This window comes from Ammospiza nelsoni, chromosome 33 (genome assembly GCF_027579445.1).
Source record: "Ammospiza nelsoni isolate bAmmNel1 chromosome 33, bAmmNel1.pri, whole genome shotgun sequence".
Classification (NCBI taxonomy): domain Eukaryota; kingdom Metazoa; phylum Chordata; class Aves; order Passeriformes; family Passerellidae; genus Ammospiza; species Ammospiza nelsoni.
The window spans coordinates 3,218,950-3,234,923 of record NC_080665.1 but is presented as its reverse complement, the minus strand read 5'-3'; the positions used below and the strand labels follow the sequence as shown (position 1 = coordinate 3,234,923).

General features: G+C 50.7%; 1 pseudogene; it reads left to right on the top strand.

Moving 5' to 3' along the window:
- LOC132085905 (zinc finger protein 850-like) overlaps positions 1 to 15,974 on the top strand; it is a 534,273-nt pseudogene that overhangs the window by 48,288 nt on the left and 470,011 nt on the right.

Sequence of the window (15,974 nt, the reverse complement as noted above, 5' to 3'; positions counted from 1 at the left end):
CCACGTTCCTCCCATATTTTCCCAAATGTATGAACTGTCCCATACGCATATTGGGAGTCCGTATAAATGGTTCCCCGGTCCCCCTCCAGTAAGTCCAGTCCCCTTTTCAGGGCATATATTTCACAACTTTGGGCTGACCAGCTTGGGGATAGTTTTCCTTTTTCTGCAATTTGTAATGTTTCTCCATCTATAATGGCATAACCTGAAGCTCTTTTTCCATTTACTACCCTCGAAGAGCCATCTATGAATAAGCTTCTTCCAGTTGCTAGAGGCTGATCTTCCAAATCTTCTCTTACTTTTGTTTGGAGATAAACCAATTCTAGACAGTCATGTTCTAAATTCTCTATAGGCTCTCCCATTAGGAATTGTGCTGGATTGCGGGCATTTGATGTGATAAATTCTAAGTCCTCTGTATTCATTAGTATTATCTCATATTTTAATATTCTAGCATCGGTTAACCACTGCGGAGCTCTCTGTCTCAGTACTGCCTTAAGATCATGAGGAGTATGCACTTTAATTTTTCCCTGTAAGGTCAATTTTTGAGTCTCCTCTATCAGGATTGCAGTTGCTGCTACTGCCTGTATACAAACTGGCCAGCCTCTAGCCACTGGATCTAACAATTTGGAGATGTATGCCACGGGTTTCCTGCACCCTCCCCACTCCTGAGTTAATACTCCATAGGCTATCCCTCCTTCTGCACTCACAAACAGGTCAAAGCCCTTCCTGAGGTCTGGTAAGCTTAGGACCGGGGCAGAAGACAATTTGTTTTTTAAGTTTTCCAATTGTTGATCATCTTCATCTGTCCAAATTAGGGGTTCTGGACCTACTAGTTTATTGTACAGAAATTTCACACTCTGTGTGTATTGATCCAACCATAACTTACAATATCCAAACAAGCCCAGGAGTTTTCTCACATCTCTTTTTGTTTTTGGGGCCGGGAGAGCTAAAATACCTGAAATCCTGTCAGGGCTTAGTTTCTTATACCCTCCCCCTATTATGTGCCCCAAGTATGTTACTTCTGATTGCACAAATTGTAGTTTCCCTTGGGAAACTTTTAGTCCTTTCTCCCCCAGAAAATTCAAAAGTTTAATACTAGTTTGTCTGACCTGATCTTTTTCCTTTCCTGATACCATCAGGTCATCAACATACTGCAAGATCTGCACTTCTTGTTCAGGGACAAATTGTTCCAACAAACTCTCTAAAGCTTGTCCAAAGAGATTGGGGGATTCAGTGAACCCCTGTGGTAATCGGGTCCACCTTAGCTGTTGCCTCCTTTTCGTACTCGGGTCCTCCCATTCAAAGGCAAACCAATCCCTACATTCTGTTGCCAGAGGACACGCCCAGAAAGCATCCTTCAAATCTATGACAGTGAACCAAGCATGTTCTCTTGGAATTCTGCTTAGGAGACTATATGGGTTGGGCACAACTGGATGTCTGGCAATGGTTCTTTTGTTGACTTCCCTCAAATCTTGTACCAGCCTATATTTCCCTTCAGCCTTTTTAACTGCCAGTATAGGGGTATTATGTGGTGACATGCAGGGTTCTAAAATTCCCTCCTGCAACAGTTGCTCGATGACTATAGCAAGCCCCTTCTTTCCTTCTAGGGAAATAGGATACTGTTTAACCCGTCTGGGTGAGGTATCATCCTGCATTTTTATTGTTATCGGTGGAATGTCTAATAAGCCTCTCTTTCCCCCCTCAGCCCATACCTCAGGATTTATTTCTGCAACATCTCCTTGAGACAGCTTCATCACTTGTACTACCATTCTCCCTTCCCTTGGAACAATCCCAACCCCCAAATGGACTTGCAGATCCCTTCCTAACAAACTTTTTTCTAAGTTAGGCAGATAAAGAAAATTAGCTTTACATTGCCTTGAGTTTCCAATTATTTTCACTTCTTCAATCACAGATGCTCTAAATGGTCTCCCTTCTGCACCCAATACTTCACAAAATTGTCTCCCAATTTCCATACCTTGTGGTATTTTGTTGAGACAGGACTTATCTGCCCCTGTATCAACCAAAAATTCAAATTCTTCATTTAGGGGTCCCACTTCAAAATTTACCAAGGGCTCTTCTAGATGTTTCATCGGGTCCCCTATAGTAAAAAGCCCTTGACACCCCTAGTCCTCCCCCTTAAGAATCCTTCCTAAATTGTCCTGTTCCTTGGCTATTGCCTCATCGAGACTGAGCTTTTTACAAAACCTCCTGATGTGTCCTGCCTCCCCACAGTAATAACACTGTCGTCCTCTCAAAGGGACTTCCTGAGGTCTCTCCACCCTTCGTGCACCGGTCAGTACTGGCCTATCCTTGCCTCCTCCTGGTGGTGGACCCGCCCACCCTGCACTTTCTCTAGCTACTGCAACCATGATCTTAGCCTTGGCCTTTGCTTTATCTTCCTCCCTTCTTAAATACACCTTCAATGCCTCTTTTAATAACTCATTAATGTCCTTCTCTTGCCAATCTTCCATCTTTTCCAGTTTTCTCCGTATATCAGGCCAAGATTTGGTAACAAATTGGACTTTTAGTAGCATTTGACCTTCTGGGGTGTCTGGGTCTATTCTAGAGTACAACTGGAAATTCCACCTTAGGCGATTAAGCCAGGCAGCAGGAGCTTCATCTTTCTCCTGTGTACCCTCAAATGCCAATTGGGTATTAGTTCCTTTGGGAACTGACTCTTTGATCCCCCGTATTATCAAAGACCTATATTCCCTCATGGCCTTCCTCCCCTCCTCCTGATTAGGGTTCCAGTTGGGCTCTGTTAGTGGCAACTTCTGTTCACCTGTTGGCACCTGGGGTCCTGGACTGTTATCTTTCTCCCAAATTTTTATGCCAGCCGCCCTTATCATCTGGACCTCTTCTGGGGAAAATAATATACTCAGGATGGAATTCATCTCCCCCCAAGTGTAGATATTTGGACCTAGAAATTGATCCACTTGGTTGGCTATGCCCACTGGGTCCTCAACTAAATGCCCCAACTCTTTCTTGAATCCTCTCACCTCAGAAGCAGTTAGGGGAGCATTCACAAAGCCAACACCTCCCGCTATTCCTCCCATAGGAACCTCTCTGAGGGGAAAGAGTTTCTCTGCCTTGGAGGTCTTGGATCTGGTGCTACAGTAAGGCCCATCTTCAGATGCCAAGCTACTTTGAGGGTTCTCTGGGTTACCCTGAATGTTCTGCCCATCAGCAGGTGTATTTGCTGATAGCTGTTTACTGGGCGAGGAGACATTTTTGTCCCAACTAGGAGGAGGTAAAGGGACAGCAATAGGAGGGGGAGAAGAGCCTGAGTAGATATTAAGCGGAGCTGGAGAAGGGGTGGAGAATGCAGCAAGTGGAGTCGGCGCTTGTGGTGATGCAGAAGGAACTGGAGGAGATACTGGGTTCATCATAGCAGAAGCTGAAGAGGTAGAAGAAGGAGTTTGAGCAGGTGGTAATGAGATGGCAGCCGAGGGAGGAACCGGACCTGCCATTTGAGGTGCTTGAAGAAGAGGATTATAAGGTGGAGGGGCAGAAGGAGGCAAATAATCCAGGGGGTCCCATTTTTTACTAGTTCCATCATCCCCTCCTTCATTCCCCTCTTTCTTCCTCTGTACCTTACAAATTCGCACCCCATCATCCCCAACAGCGCTCTTTAACCAGCAAGCCACATACAATAATTGCTCAGGATCAGTATCTCTTCGAGCTGTCAGATAATTATTTAATTGTTGGCACATCCACTTATCCTTTGTCCCACACCAAGGCCATCCTCCTTGCAACTCTAATTCTGGCCATACTTCCATACAATAATGGATCATTTTCACTTTATCTAATGCCTCCGTGGCCTCTATAGAATCCCATTTTACTAACAGTTCTCCTAAGGGACTACTGGGAGGTATATCCCTCAGTCTCTTGCCGGTCTTTTTACTACTACAACATCCCATTTTTCAGGTCTCAATAAAAAAAATCCCAAAGGTGCCTCTACTGACCGGGAAACCCTTCTTTGAGGAGCCCCAGCCTCCTCCACTGAACTTCAAATTTCTGCCTGACGCTCAGGACTTTATACTGAAACAACTGCCCAATCTCTTGATTGCCCAACTTCCCAGCGTCAGGTCTTACATCTATCGGGACTTAAACACACGAAGCCCCGGCCAAGAATCCGGGTCGTGCCTGACACCCTCAGTCAGGAAAAACAACTGCCTGATTTTTAGTTCGCCTAACCCGCCAATTTTTAGGCTTCACCGTATCAGGACTTAAAAGCAAACCGCAGCCTCCTTCGCTGGGGTTTGTGCCTGACTCCCTCTGTCAGGACTTACTTTGCCTGCAGGGCTTGTGAAACACCCGAATCCTTCTCGGGACTGACAAATCTTACTCGAATCCTTCTCGAGACTTACAAAAGTTCCTGACCTCCCTCTGTCAGGACTTTGGGGTGCGTGCCACTCATACACAGTAATTCACTCCGCACGCCCGGAGTGGGGGGTCCCTTTATTCCCCCTTGGGAGACGACTCACTCGCACTAATTCCACTCGCGTCCCCCTGTTCCCGGCCTGCCCCTTCGCAGGAGTCAGGAAACGCGGTACTGAGAGGTCCCTCTCGCTTCGAAGGTCCGGCTGCCGGCCCTCGTCTCACTCACACACACATGCGCACGTCTCCCACTCCCACCACCGAGTTTCTCACCAGTCCGGTGCTCCGGTGCTCCTCTGCGTCGCTGTCCTGAGCCGGTCCCTCTTGGTCCTGGTAGCCAGCTGTCCTCTGAAGATCCAAGATGGCCAGTCCTGAGTCCTCTTGCGGCGTGGCTATCCCGGACGAGAGCCCCCAGCTGAAATAAACAAGGGCCAGGAGACTTCTTCTCCTGTTTAATGCCTTTATTAAAAGTGATCAGCTCAGGATTGGGCAGCTCGGCAGGGCTGCAGTCTCCCGTCGTCTCTCCCAGGGCGACTCAGAGGAGGAGGATATGCACAGCTCTGTCCACCAGGGGCAGAGCTGGGGATCAGATCCTCTTGGGAGCCTTTAGGGCTTGATCCCCTCAGATGGTACCTCGGTCTGGCTCTCCAGACGCCCCCAGTCCTGGCTCGGGGGATCTCGAGGACAGGGTGAGGAACGATGAAGGTTTCTCGCATCTCTGCAGGCTCAGCACTTGGTTCCTCACGTCTAGACATCACTCCAGTCTCTCAACTCTTAGGTGGCTCGTTGTTTTTGGGGTTTCTCCATGAGTTTGGAGATGGGGGTCCCACAAAGCATTCTGGTCTTGCGAGTCACTTTGCATAACCCCCCCCACCTTCTCAGGTATCTTCTCTATTCTGAGAAAGGTAAAACTTAGCTTCGGGCAAGGTCCCCACCCAGGAGAAGGGCCATTACCTCGCCCCAGCCAGGGCTTTTACTAATACAAAAACAACCATTAACGACAACGACCCGTGATTACAATAACAAAACACACAGAACTTGGGCAGGGCCAGTGGTCTGGCTGCCTTTTTGAAACTTTTTCTCATAAAAAATATTAACCGAGTTTTTGTTCATAACACAGGGCAGCTCCCAGGGTCCCCATGCCCGGGGCTGCTCTCCCCGGCTCCGGCCCTGCAGCCAAGGGGCCGCACCGGGGGAAGGGCCAAGAACAGCACTGACAGCAAGGCCGTGAAGAGAGGGGGAGAGGGGCTAGCACTCAAAGATAAAATCAAAGCAGAGATTGATGACTCTCCAAACCTCACAAAGTGGTTTGTTTTCTTAAGTAAGAACTTTTTTTTTTTCTTTTGTGTGTTTTATTTGCCGTTAACGAGAAGGCTTTTTTCCTGAAGAAGAGGCTGCTGTAGAGAAAGCTTTTAGCTAAACCCAGAAAGTTTAGAAGGAAAGCGAGTAGTAAAAGTTAATGCAGTATTATCTTTCTTTTATTACTATGCTATTAAGAAGTCCTTTCCAGGCACTACTGAAGCAACAATCAAAATCACAGAAAGAGAGTGAATTCATGCCAGCAGAATCAAAGGACTTGTGAAGAAACTTGAGGAATGGACTATCACATTTAAACCGTGTGATACTGAACTGACTTTCCAATGGGGACTGAGTGGTAATAGTTTGAGAAAACCCAAATGATCCAAGAAATGTACAAAGAATAACACTGAATTAAGAAATAAGATAACGCTTATATCACTAGTTTTGAGCACTACCTGAATAAAACATCTCCTTGGGGGAGGAATACTTCAGATAGAAGGATCAAGACTGTTTTTGTATTCTGACCTTAGCCTGAGAATTGTACAGGGGAGAAGGGGAATTACCATTTCCATTAGTAAACTTTATTTGATTAATTCCAATACTAGACATGCTAGCTGGGTTATAAGTAAAAATTGTGAGAGTAATTAGTATTGTAGTTCACAAAATTTATGCTCTTATTGCAAAAAGTGTTAAAGTACTGACTTGGTTTTGTGGATGGGAATTATTAGTGCCTGTTGAATGAGAGATACCTGAGGAACAGGAAGAGACCACAGTTAAAGAGTGTCAAAAACAATTTGCCTAGAAATTAGTTAAGAGAAAGTGACAAGAAAATAGAGGGCAAGACCAGATTGGCCTCTGTATCTCGCCACCAAGAAGATCAAATACACCTGCTGTGGGTTGCAGCCTCACAGGCATGGGAGGTGGCAGTATAAGCCATACTGGACCTCAGTTATTCCTGTTTCTGGCACTCATCTGTTGTCTTTTCCCTTTTGGGATACGAGCAAGATTGTGTCACAAATGCTACAGAAAGCATCACATAGAAAGAAACCGAAGTTCCTCTTTTATTACAGACACCTATGTCAACAGCCACTGTTATAACCCATCCAAATAAGGAACCTGTAGGCAAAACAGACTAAATTATTGGATTACAAGAAATTTAAGAAAAAGTGGTAATAGATTTAGAACTGAATGTCCAAAAGGAGAGAGATGGATTTGTTTTAAATTTAATCTTGAAGATACGGTTCAAGATTTGGAAAAAAACCCCAAATAATAAACAAAAAGGTAAAACTAGCACAGCAATCTAACTCTGTATTGACTCCAAATTATCTGTTGAATCATATCACAAGACTCCAAGCAGTTACAGAAATGATAGCAAATAAGGCTGCCCAAGCATTGGAGTTAATATTAAGTCAGCTAAGCCAAACAAAATTTGTAGGGTATCAAAATAGGTTCGCTTTAGACTATTTATTGGCCAAAGAAGGGGGTGTTTGTGGAAAGTTCAATATATCAGATTGTTGAAAATTGATGACCACAGAAAAGTCATTCTAGCAAAAGCAAAAGAAATCAAAGAAAAATATATATGCATATAATATAATAACCCAGGTACCAGTCCAAAAATTAGAAAACAATGTTAAAATCTAGCTGGTGAGGTAATGTATTAGAAGAAATTAAGATCTTTCATTTTGTGTTACAACTGTTTTTGTATTTCTTCCCTGTGTAATCCCCTGTTTTATTTTGCCAGCATAGTCCAGAAGATACAAATAGATAAGAAATATTGCTCAAGCCAAATGATTTACAAAGAATAAGAGTGGGAATTGTGAAAAATGCATGTATTTTATGATTGGCTTTTTGCAAATATTAAAATGAATGTTATATGTGTTGTGTTAGAAAGCAATGCTGAATTAATTTCGGACGTCTGTAACTCTTTGCTTTTATTATCTCATATTGTCCTAATTCAATTTGTCCAAATTTTTATTACTCTAATTGTGTCACTATTCTTTTTAACCATTTTATTACTATTAAACTTTTAAAAATTTTAAAAACAAGTGATTGGCGTTGTCCTGGGGTGACGTTATGATGCTTGTATCCCCATTCATCTGTTCTGTGCCTTTAAGACCGGCTCTGAGGAGTGAAAGTTTTGTTTGGGTTTCTCTTATCAGGGACACAGAGAAGGGCAGTACAAAGTGCTGCTTTCGCTTTTTGTTTTTTGCTTTTGGCTTCTCTGCTTTGCTTGCTGTCTCTCTGCTCTCGCTTTGGCTTCTGCTTATTAGCTAGTTTAGCTAAACAGTCCAAATTCCTTCCTGGACTGTTTCTCCTCTCCTTTTTCTGTTACCATCTCGAACCTGCTCCGGACTGGGACCTGGGAACACCGAGGGTTTGCACCATTTGGCTGCAGCGCCGGAGGGACTGAGAACAGAGCAACCAGCCCCGAAAGAGACTTTCTGATTTTGCCATCTTTCTCAGAGCGGTGTCAGCTGGTATTGTTCATTTTGTGTGCTGGGGGTGCTGTGCCTGTCAAATAAACAGGTTCTTTCCACTTCTCTCCGAGGAATTCTTCCCAAACCAGTTGGGCGGGAGGGGCCATGTGGGTTTGCTTTCTGGAGGGGCCCTCCTTTGCTGATTCTTTAACAAATTTGCCCTAAACCAGGACAGGCGTTTTTCACACATGGGCACAACCAGCTACTGCTGAGGCAACCCCAGCTCCCACTGAAGGCTTCCCACCCAAACTGCTGTCTTCAGCTCTGACAACACCATCCAGGAATCCAAGAGCTAAGCTGAAATCTGATTAGAGAATCTTGCAAAATCACATCCCAGAACATTTTATTATAAAATCACAAATGTTGACAGAAGCGGAGAAAGCCAACAACGTTAGAAAACAAGCTTCCAGCACTGGGACTAGAAGAGCTCAGGCAATCCATTTGATTGGAATGAGCCCTCTCTTTCTGACATGTGAGCAATGCCATGGAATTTCCCAAACCAGGGAAATAGGGAGCCCGGGCAGCAGCAGCTTCACACACAGCAATGACACAGGACAGGGCAAGAGGCTGACAGAATTATAACTTCTACTTGCAATGAAGAACTTGTGTTTTGAGTTCTACTATAGCCACTATTTATAGAGTCAAAAATACTAAAAAATATTAGTAGTAATAAAAATAATAGCTTAATGTTAATAGCAATAATAGTCACAATAGCAAGAAGAAGAATTAATAATGGTAATAAAAACCCTGCCATGCTATACTTGGTTTGCATGGCCAGGTTTTGGTAAGGGGAGCTCTAGGAGCGCCTTCTGTGAGAGGCTGCTGGAAGCAGCTGCTCCTCTGTGTCCCACAGTCAATTCCAGCCGGCTCCAGGATGGAGCAGCCGCTGGCCAAGGCTGGGCCAGCTGGAAATGGTGGTGACACCTTTGGGGTGAGAGATTTCAGGAAATGGGTGATGGTGTAGGTGTCAGTGTGAGCAGGGAAGAGCAGGGTGAGAACACTGAGAGGAACAACTCTGCACAGCCCAGGGCAGGATGGGCAGCAGGAGGGGCAGGAGCTGCTCCAGGGGCTGGAGCTGATTGCCCTGAGATTCCCTGGGCAGCCCCTGGGGAGGCAGCTGGGCCCCTGCAGCCCATGGAGGGCCCGGAGAGCAGAGATGCACCTGCAGCACCAGGAGGAGCCCGTGCTGGAGCAGGGGGGGCCTGAGCAGGGGCTGTGACCCCATGAGAAACCTGTGCTGGAGCAGGGACCAGGCAGGGGCCTGCAAAGCCATGGAGAGAGGAGCCCACGCTGGAGCAGGGTCCTTCCATGTGAGCCCATGGGAGAGTGAGGCACGCTGCAGCAGTTTGTGAAGAGCTGCTGTCCCTGAGATGAACTCACCCTGGAGAAGTTCATGGAGAAGTGTCCCCAGGAGGGGCACAGGAGGGGAACAACTCCTCTCCCCGAGCAGCAGGAGAAACAACAGGTGGTGAACTGAGCAGAGCCCCCAGGGCCTGTCTGCCTGCACCGCTGGGGGAGGAGGCAGAGGTGGGAAGGAGGGAGAGATGGGCAGAAGGTGTTTGTGAAGCTTTATTTTATTTCTCACTATCCTGATCTGGATAGAAACAAATTCAACTAATGTCTCTAATTTTGAACCTGTTTTGCCCATGATGGCATTTGCTGGGTGATTTGTCCCAGTCCTTATGTCAAGCCATGAAGCCTTCATTCTATTTTCCTTCCCTTTCCCTTCCTCCCCTTTCCTCTCCCCTCCCCTCCCCTCCCCTCCCCTCCCCTCCCCTCCCCTCCCCTCCCCTCCCCTCCCCTCCCCTCCCCTCCCCTCCCCTCCCCTCCCCTCCCCTCCCCAGCCCTGCTGCTCCAGGGGATGTCACAGCCCCTACAAGTGTCCCCAGTGTGGGAAGAGCTTCTTCCAGAGGTCAGCCCTGACCCAGCACCAACGCAGCCAGCACTGAGGGAAGCCCTGGGAGTGCCCCCAGTGTGGGCAGAGCTCCGTGCGCTGCTCCAGCTCCATCCCCACGGGAGGATCCGCGCTGGATGACCCCCAGTGACCCCGCTGGGCAGAGCCCCGGTGATCCGTGGTGCCGGTGATCCCTGCTGGGAAGACACCTGGCTGGGGCTCCACATCCTCCTGGCTCTCCGTGGCCTGGATTTTCTTTTCAGATCCCTTCATCCTTTCCAAACACCCAAAACCTGGGTAAAAACAAAGATGTTGAACTAAGAGAAGGATGGGGACATGGGGGGCTGTTCCAGGGGATGTGGGGGATGCTGGGTCCGAGGGAGCTGAGGGTTCCTGGGAAGGACTTGGGGGTTGCTCAGGGCTTTGAGCACTCCAGGCTGAGCAGCTCCGGCTGCGCTGGGAGACCCTGGCAGAGGTTCTGGGGCAGCTGATCAAGGAGCCCCTGCCCTGGAACCGCCCCCGTGTGCCCCTGTCCCGCTTCCTGGTGTCCCCTGGAGCGGTTGCCCCATTCCTGCTGTCACTTCCATTCACCCGGCCCGTTCCCATGTCCCCCCCTATCTCGTTCACGTCCTGGTCTCTGCCCAGTCTGGATCCCATTCCTCTCCCTGTACCGTATTTCCAGTCCATTCCAGGTCCCCGGCCATGTCCCCATTCCCGGTCCCTGTACCCATTCCCTCCCCCTATTCCCGGTCACTGTCTCCATTCCCATTCCCGGTCCCCATTCCCATTCCCATTCCCGGTCCCCATTCCCATTCCCATTCCCTGTCCCCATTCCCATTCCCTGTCCCCATTCCCATTCCCAGTCCTCATTCCCATTCCCATTCCCTGTCTCCATTCCCATTCCCGGTCCCCATTCCCATTCCCATTCCCGGTCCCCATTCCCATTCCCATTCCCTGTCCCCATTCCCATTCCCGGTCCCCATTCCCATTCCCATTCCCTGTCTCCATTCCCATTCCCGGTCCCCATTCCCATTCCCATTCCCGGTCCCCATTCCCATTCCCATTCCCTGTCCCCATTCCCATTCCCAGTCCTCATTCCCATTCCCATTCCCTGTCCCCATTCCCATTCCCAGTCCTCATTCCCATTCCCATTCCCTGTCCCCATTCCCATTCCCGGTCCCCATTCCCATTCCCATTCCCGGTCCCCATTCCCATTCCCATTCCCCGTCCCCATTCCCATTCCCATTCCCGGTCCCCATTCCCCATTCCCCATTCCCATTCCCTGTTCCCATTCTCGCTCCCTGTTCCCTCTCACCGGACGCTGCCGCCATCGCTCAGGCCCCCCCCGGCCCTCACGTGACCGTGCAAACCTCGCGCTGCTCCCGCCCACCAATCCCAGCTCGCGATCGCTCCTAGATTAGCATAACCACGCCCCTTTCTCCGCCCCCCGCCGGCTGCAGCCGCCTCCGGGCGCTGTTTGCTCCCAGTGCTCCCAGCGCTCCCAGTAAGAGCGGCACCGGCAGGGAGAGCGCTCCAAGTTCCTGCCCGCTGCTCTCACCATCGCTCCCGCCGCGCGGGTCGGGGCCGCTTTGGAACCTCCCCCAGGGCAGAGCGCGGCTGCTTTTGGGTGCTGGCACTGCCCGGGCCGGGCTGGGAGCGGAGCAGGAGCGGGAGGGAGAGGAGGGACAGAGGAGGAGGAAAAGGAAAGGGAAAGGGAAAGAGAGGAGCGGGAAGCAGAGGAAGAGGAGCAGCGGAGGAGCAGCCGCAGCACCAACTCCATGCTGTTCCCCCGCTCGGGCCGCGGCTGCCCCGGTTCCGCCCCTCCGGAGCCCGCAGGTGAGTGGGGAGGGGGAGTCGCCCCAAGCCCATGGCGGGGGGGTCTCCGGGAGGGTTTTTTGGCGGGGCGGGGATGTTTGGATCGTGCAGGAGCCCAAAGCCGAGCCGGAAATGGCCCTGCAGGGATCTCGGGGGATCCCACGGGGCGCTGGCCCGGTACCGGCAGGGAGGAGGCGATCCCGGCTCTGGGGATCCCCGGGAGAGCCGGGGGGAACGCGGGAGCCCCGGAGCGGGGCGATCACGGTGCAGAGGGACCCCCGGCAGCCGGGAGGGGTGCGGGAGGCTGGGGATGAGCGGGGTCCGGGCCCCCCGAGCCTGAAAGGGGCGCTGGCTTCTCCAGCTGCCCTTGGGCACCGGGACCATCAAACCCAACACGCTCAGCACTTGTTTACCCCCCAAACTAGGATTTCCCATTCCCAAACCTTGGCCAGGTGGAGGAGGAGGCTGCGAGGAGGAGGAAGATGCCCCAGGACCCCCAGGCAGGTGAGGAGGAAGTCAGTGCCCCTTTTTCCCTCTCTCCTGCTCCATCTCCCAGCCCAGCACGGCCCCGGCTGCAGGACAGCCCCACTGCTGATGCTGTTCAGCCAGGGATGCACTGGGGGGGATCTCCTTGCCTTCCCTCTGGCACAGAGGCAAATCCCATCCTCTCCTTGTCCTTCCTCCCCCAGGGAAGGAGCTGAGGATGGAGAGCAGGGAGGACAAATCCCCATGGCAGAACCTCTTGGCAGAGGCCGTTTTGAGCGGCTCCACAGGACAGGAATCCAGTAGGGAGGAAAAGCCCCAGAGATCCCACACAAGGAGGGTCTGCAAACGTGGATCACGGGGATCCGAGGAGGAAAGACCCACCCTGTGCCAGGGGGGCGGCCGGAGCTTGGAGCTGGGGGTCACTGAGCAGCTTCACCATGGGGAGAAGCCCCACAAGTGCTCAGAATGTGGGAAGAGCTTCAGCAAGAGATGCCACCTGACCTACCATTATAGAATCCACACTGGGGAACGGCCCTACGAGTGTGGGCAGTGTGGGAAGAGCTTCTGTGAGTGTGCCAACCTGATTGTCCACCAGAGGAGCCACACGGGGGAACGACCCTACGAGTGTGACAAATGCAGCAAGAGCTTTCAGAGCAGCTCCAGCCTCCTCCTGCACCAGTGCCCTCACACCGAGGAGAGGCCCTTCTGCTACCCCGACTGTGGGAAGGGCTTCAGGCACAATTGCAACCTTGTCACCCACCAGCGCATCCACAGCAGGGAGAGGCCCTACGAGTGTGCCCAGTGTGGGAAGAGCTTCAAGACCAGCTATGAAGTGACTGCCCACCAGAGGAGCCACACAGGGGAACGGCCCTACAAGTGTGGGGAGTGTGGGAAGAGCTTCAGGACGAGCTCCCACCTGACTGCCCACCAGCGCATCCACAGCAGGGAGAGGCCCTACGAGTGTCCCCAGTGTGGGAAGAGCTTCTCCCAGAGGTCAGCCTTGACCCAGCACCAATGCAGTCAGCACTGAGGGAAGCTGTGGGAGTGCCCCCAGGGCAGGAAGAGCTTTATGTGCTGCTTCAGCTCCACAGCTCCATCCCTCATTGGAAGATCAGCACTGGATGATCCCCAGTGACCCCAGTGGGCAGAGCCCTGGTGACCTCTGGTGCCAGTGATCTGTGTTAGGAAGAGACCTGGATGGCTCCTGGCTCCTCATGAGCACCTGGACACATCCACAGACCAGCATCAGAAATCCACTGAGGAGAGCTGTCACCCTGATTTTTTAAGATTTTCTAAGGCTTCTGATGTTTACATTCTTGTAGCAAACTTTCTCACACACTTCCTGTAAATAACTTATTGTTTTGCATTCTTTTATGGAGGAAGAGAAATTTGATAGGCTGTTGGTTTGTCCAGTGTCATTGGAGAGGTGGCACTTTCACCCTCCAATCCACTGTCACTTTTGGAAAACTATAAATGTTGGAGTCAGAAAATAAACTTCCCTTTTTCCACCTTGACAACAGCGGTGTGTGCGCTCGTGTTGTTTTGTGCCCTATAGTGGCATTGAGCAGATTTGTCGACTTCTGACCCCAGAAGAATTTCACTTCTTGCATCTTTTGATGGCATCAAGTAACACTGGATGGCCTTGGAGGTCTTCTCCAACATAAATCCATCATTTTAATTCCCTCTGCCCCACGGGCATCTTCCACAACCAAATCGGGCCGGACCGGGGCAAAACCCATGATTTTGGAGACAGTGGGGTAGAAACCCCTGCAAAAAAGGTTCTTCTCACCCACCCAAGCTCGTGGATGCTCTGCTGGCAGGGACACATAAATCCTTTTGTTTTGGCCTTCAAACACAAAGGTTTCTGTTCATCCCTTTGAAAGCCCTGAAATTGGGGTAAAAATCAAGACATTGAATGTGCTTGGATGGGCACGTGTGGGGACACAGCCTTTGGTGGGGACCTGGGTTGGAAATGGCCATGGACAGGGACATGGGGGAACACAACCATGGATGGTGACATGGGAGGACATGAACATGAATGGGGACATGAACTGGGACAGCATCAGTGCCACCACCTGTGCCACCACAGTGCCACAAGCACCTTCATCTCAGCCATGGCACTGCCTGATCCAGTTCCTGCCACCACGTTCCCCCTGCCACCATTGTGGTGTCCCAGCCGAATGTCACCCCCCAGCAGGGCAGGATGGGAGCTTGTTCAGCTGGTGACAAGTGGCCCAGTAGTGAGTGACAGCCACCAGGGTGTCCCAGGGCCACTGCGCTCAGGAGACCCCAATCGCCCCTGGGGACAGGGCAAGGGTCAGTGTCACCCACAGGGGCCATGCAGGGCCATGCTGGTGTCACTGGAGGCGCCCTGGTGGCAGTGTCCCCACAGGTGTGGTGACATTGTCCCCTGGTGTGTGTCCTGCTGGCATCATGTCCATTATATGTTGGTGACCCAAGTTACATCATCCTTGTTCTCCTCCCCAGTTCCAGAATGCTCCCCACTCCCGCTTTCCCATTGATTCCCGTTCCCTGCAGATCCTCCCCTGAATCCCAGTTGGTTGTTGCCCTTTTGTCCTGCCTTTGCACCACCTTTGTTCCCTCTGCCCATTGGGCTCAGACCTGAAGGGTGATGGTGTTTGCAGGGGCCCCAGGACAAGGGAGAAGATGAGAATCTTGACTCCATGTTTCAGAAGGCTGATTTATTGTTTTATAATATATTAAAAGAAAATGATTTTTTAAAACTATACTCAAAGAATAGAAGAGAGGATTTCATCAGAAGGCCAGCAAGGAATAGAAAAGAATAACAAAAGCTTGTGACTCTCAGAGAGTCCGAGCCAGCTGACTGTGATTGGCCATTAATTAGAAACAACCAACATGGACCAATCAAAGATGCACCTGTTGCATTCCACAGCAGCAGATAATTATTGTTTTTCTTTTCCTCTGAGGCTTCTCAGCTTCTCAGGAGAAAACTCCTGGCAAAGGGATTTTTCAGAAAATACCATGGCAGCACCAAAGCTCCACCTCCTTTGTCCCATAAAAAACCCTGGACCCTGCTTTGTTCTTGGTTCTCTGTGCCTGGAGCCCTTGGGTGTGCTGGCCCATAAAGCACCACTGGAACTCCCAGCACGGATCCCCTCCCGCCTGTTTTCCCCTGAGCTGCAATCGCCACCGGCCTGGTGCTCGCTGGGCCATCCCTGCCCTAGAGGAGATGCTCCGGGGAAGGCAGTGCCTGGGGCTGGGATGGGCTCTGGACACTGCTTTGGGCTGGGGAGATTGAACTTCCTTCCCAGGGGCTTCTCTGGGGCAGGGCTTGGGTTTGGCCTGGAAACAAACGGAAGGTTCCAGGAGGTTTTTGTTCCTGCCCAGAGCCGAGGCCTTTCCTGTTCCTCATCCTGCCCTGGCAGTGAAGGGCTGGGGGAGCAGCAGAAAGGGGCAGAGACACAGCCGGGACAGGGACCCTGACTCGAGCCCAGGGCATTCCCAGAGTGTGTGGAAGAAGGATCAGTCTGGAAAGAGGGGGAAGGAGCAGAAAGGGGGTGTCGCAGACATTTCTCCACAGAAATCCTTTCTTTTGGATTTCTATGTCTTCGGGAGGCCAGAGGCCTCCGAAGACAAGGTAAACA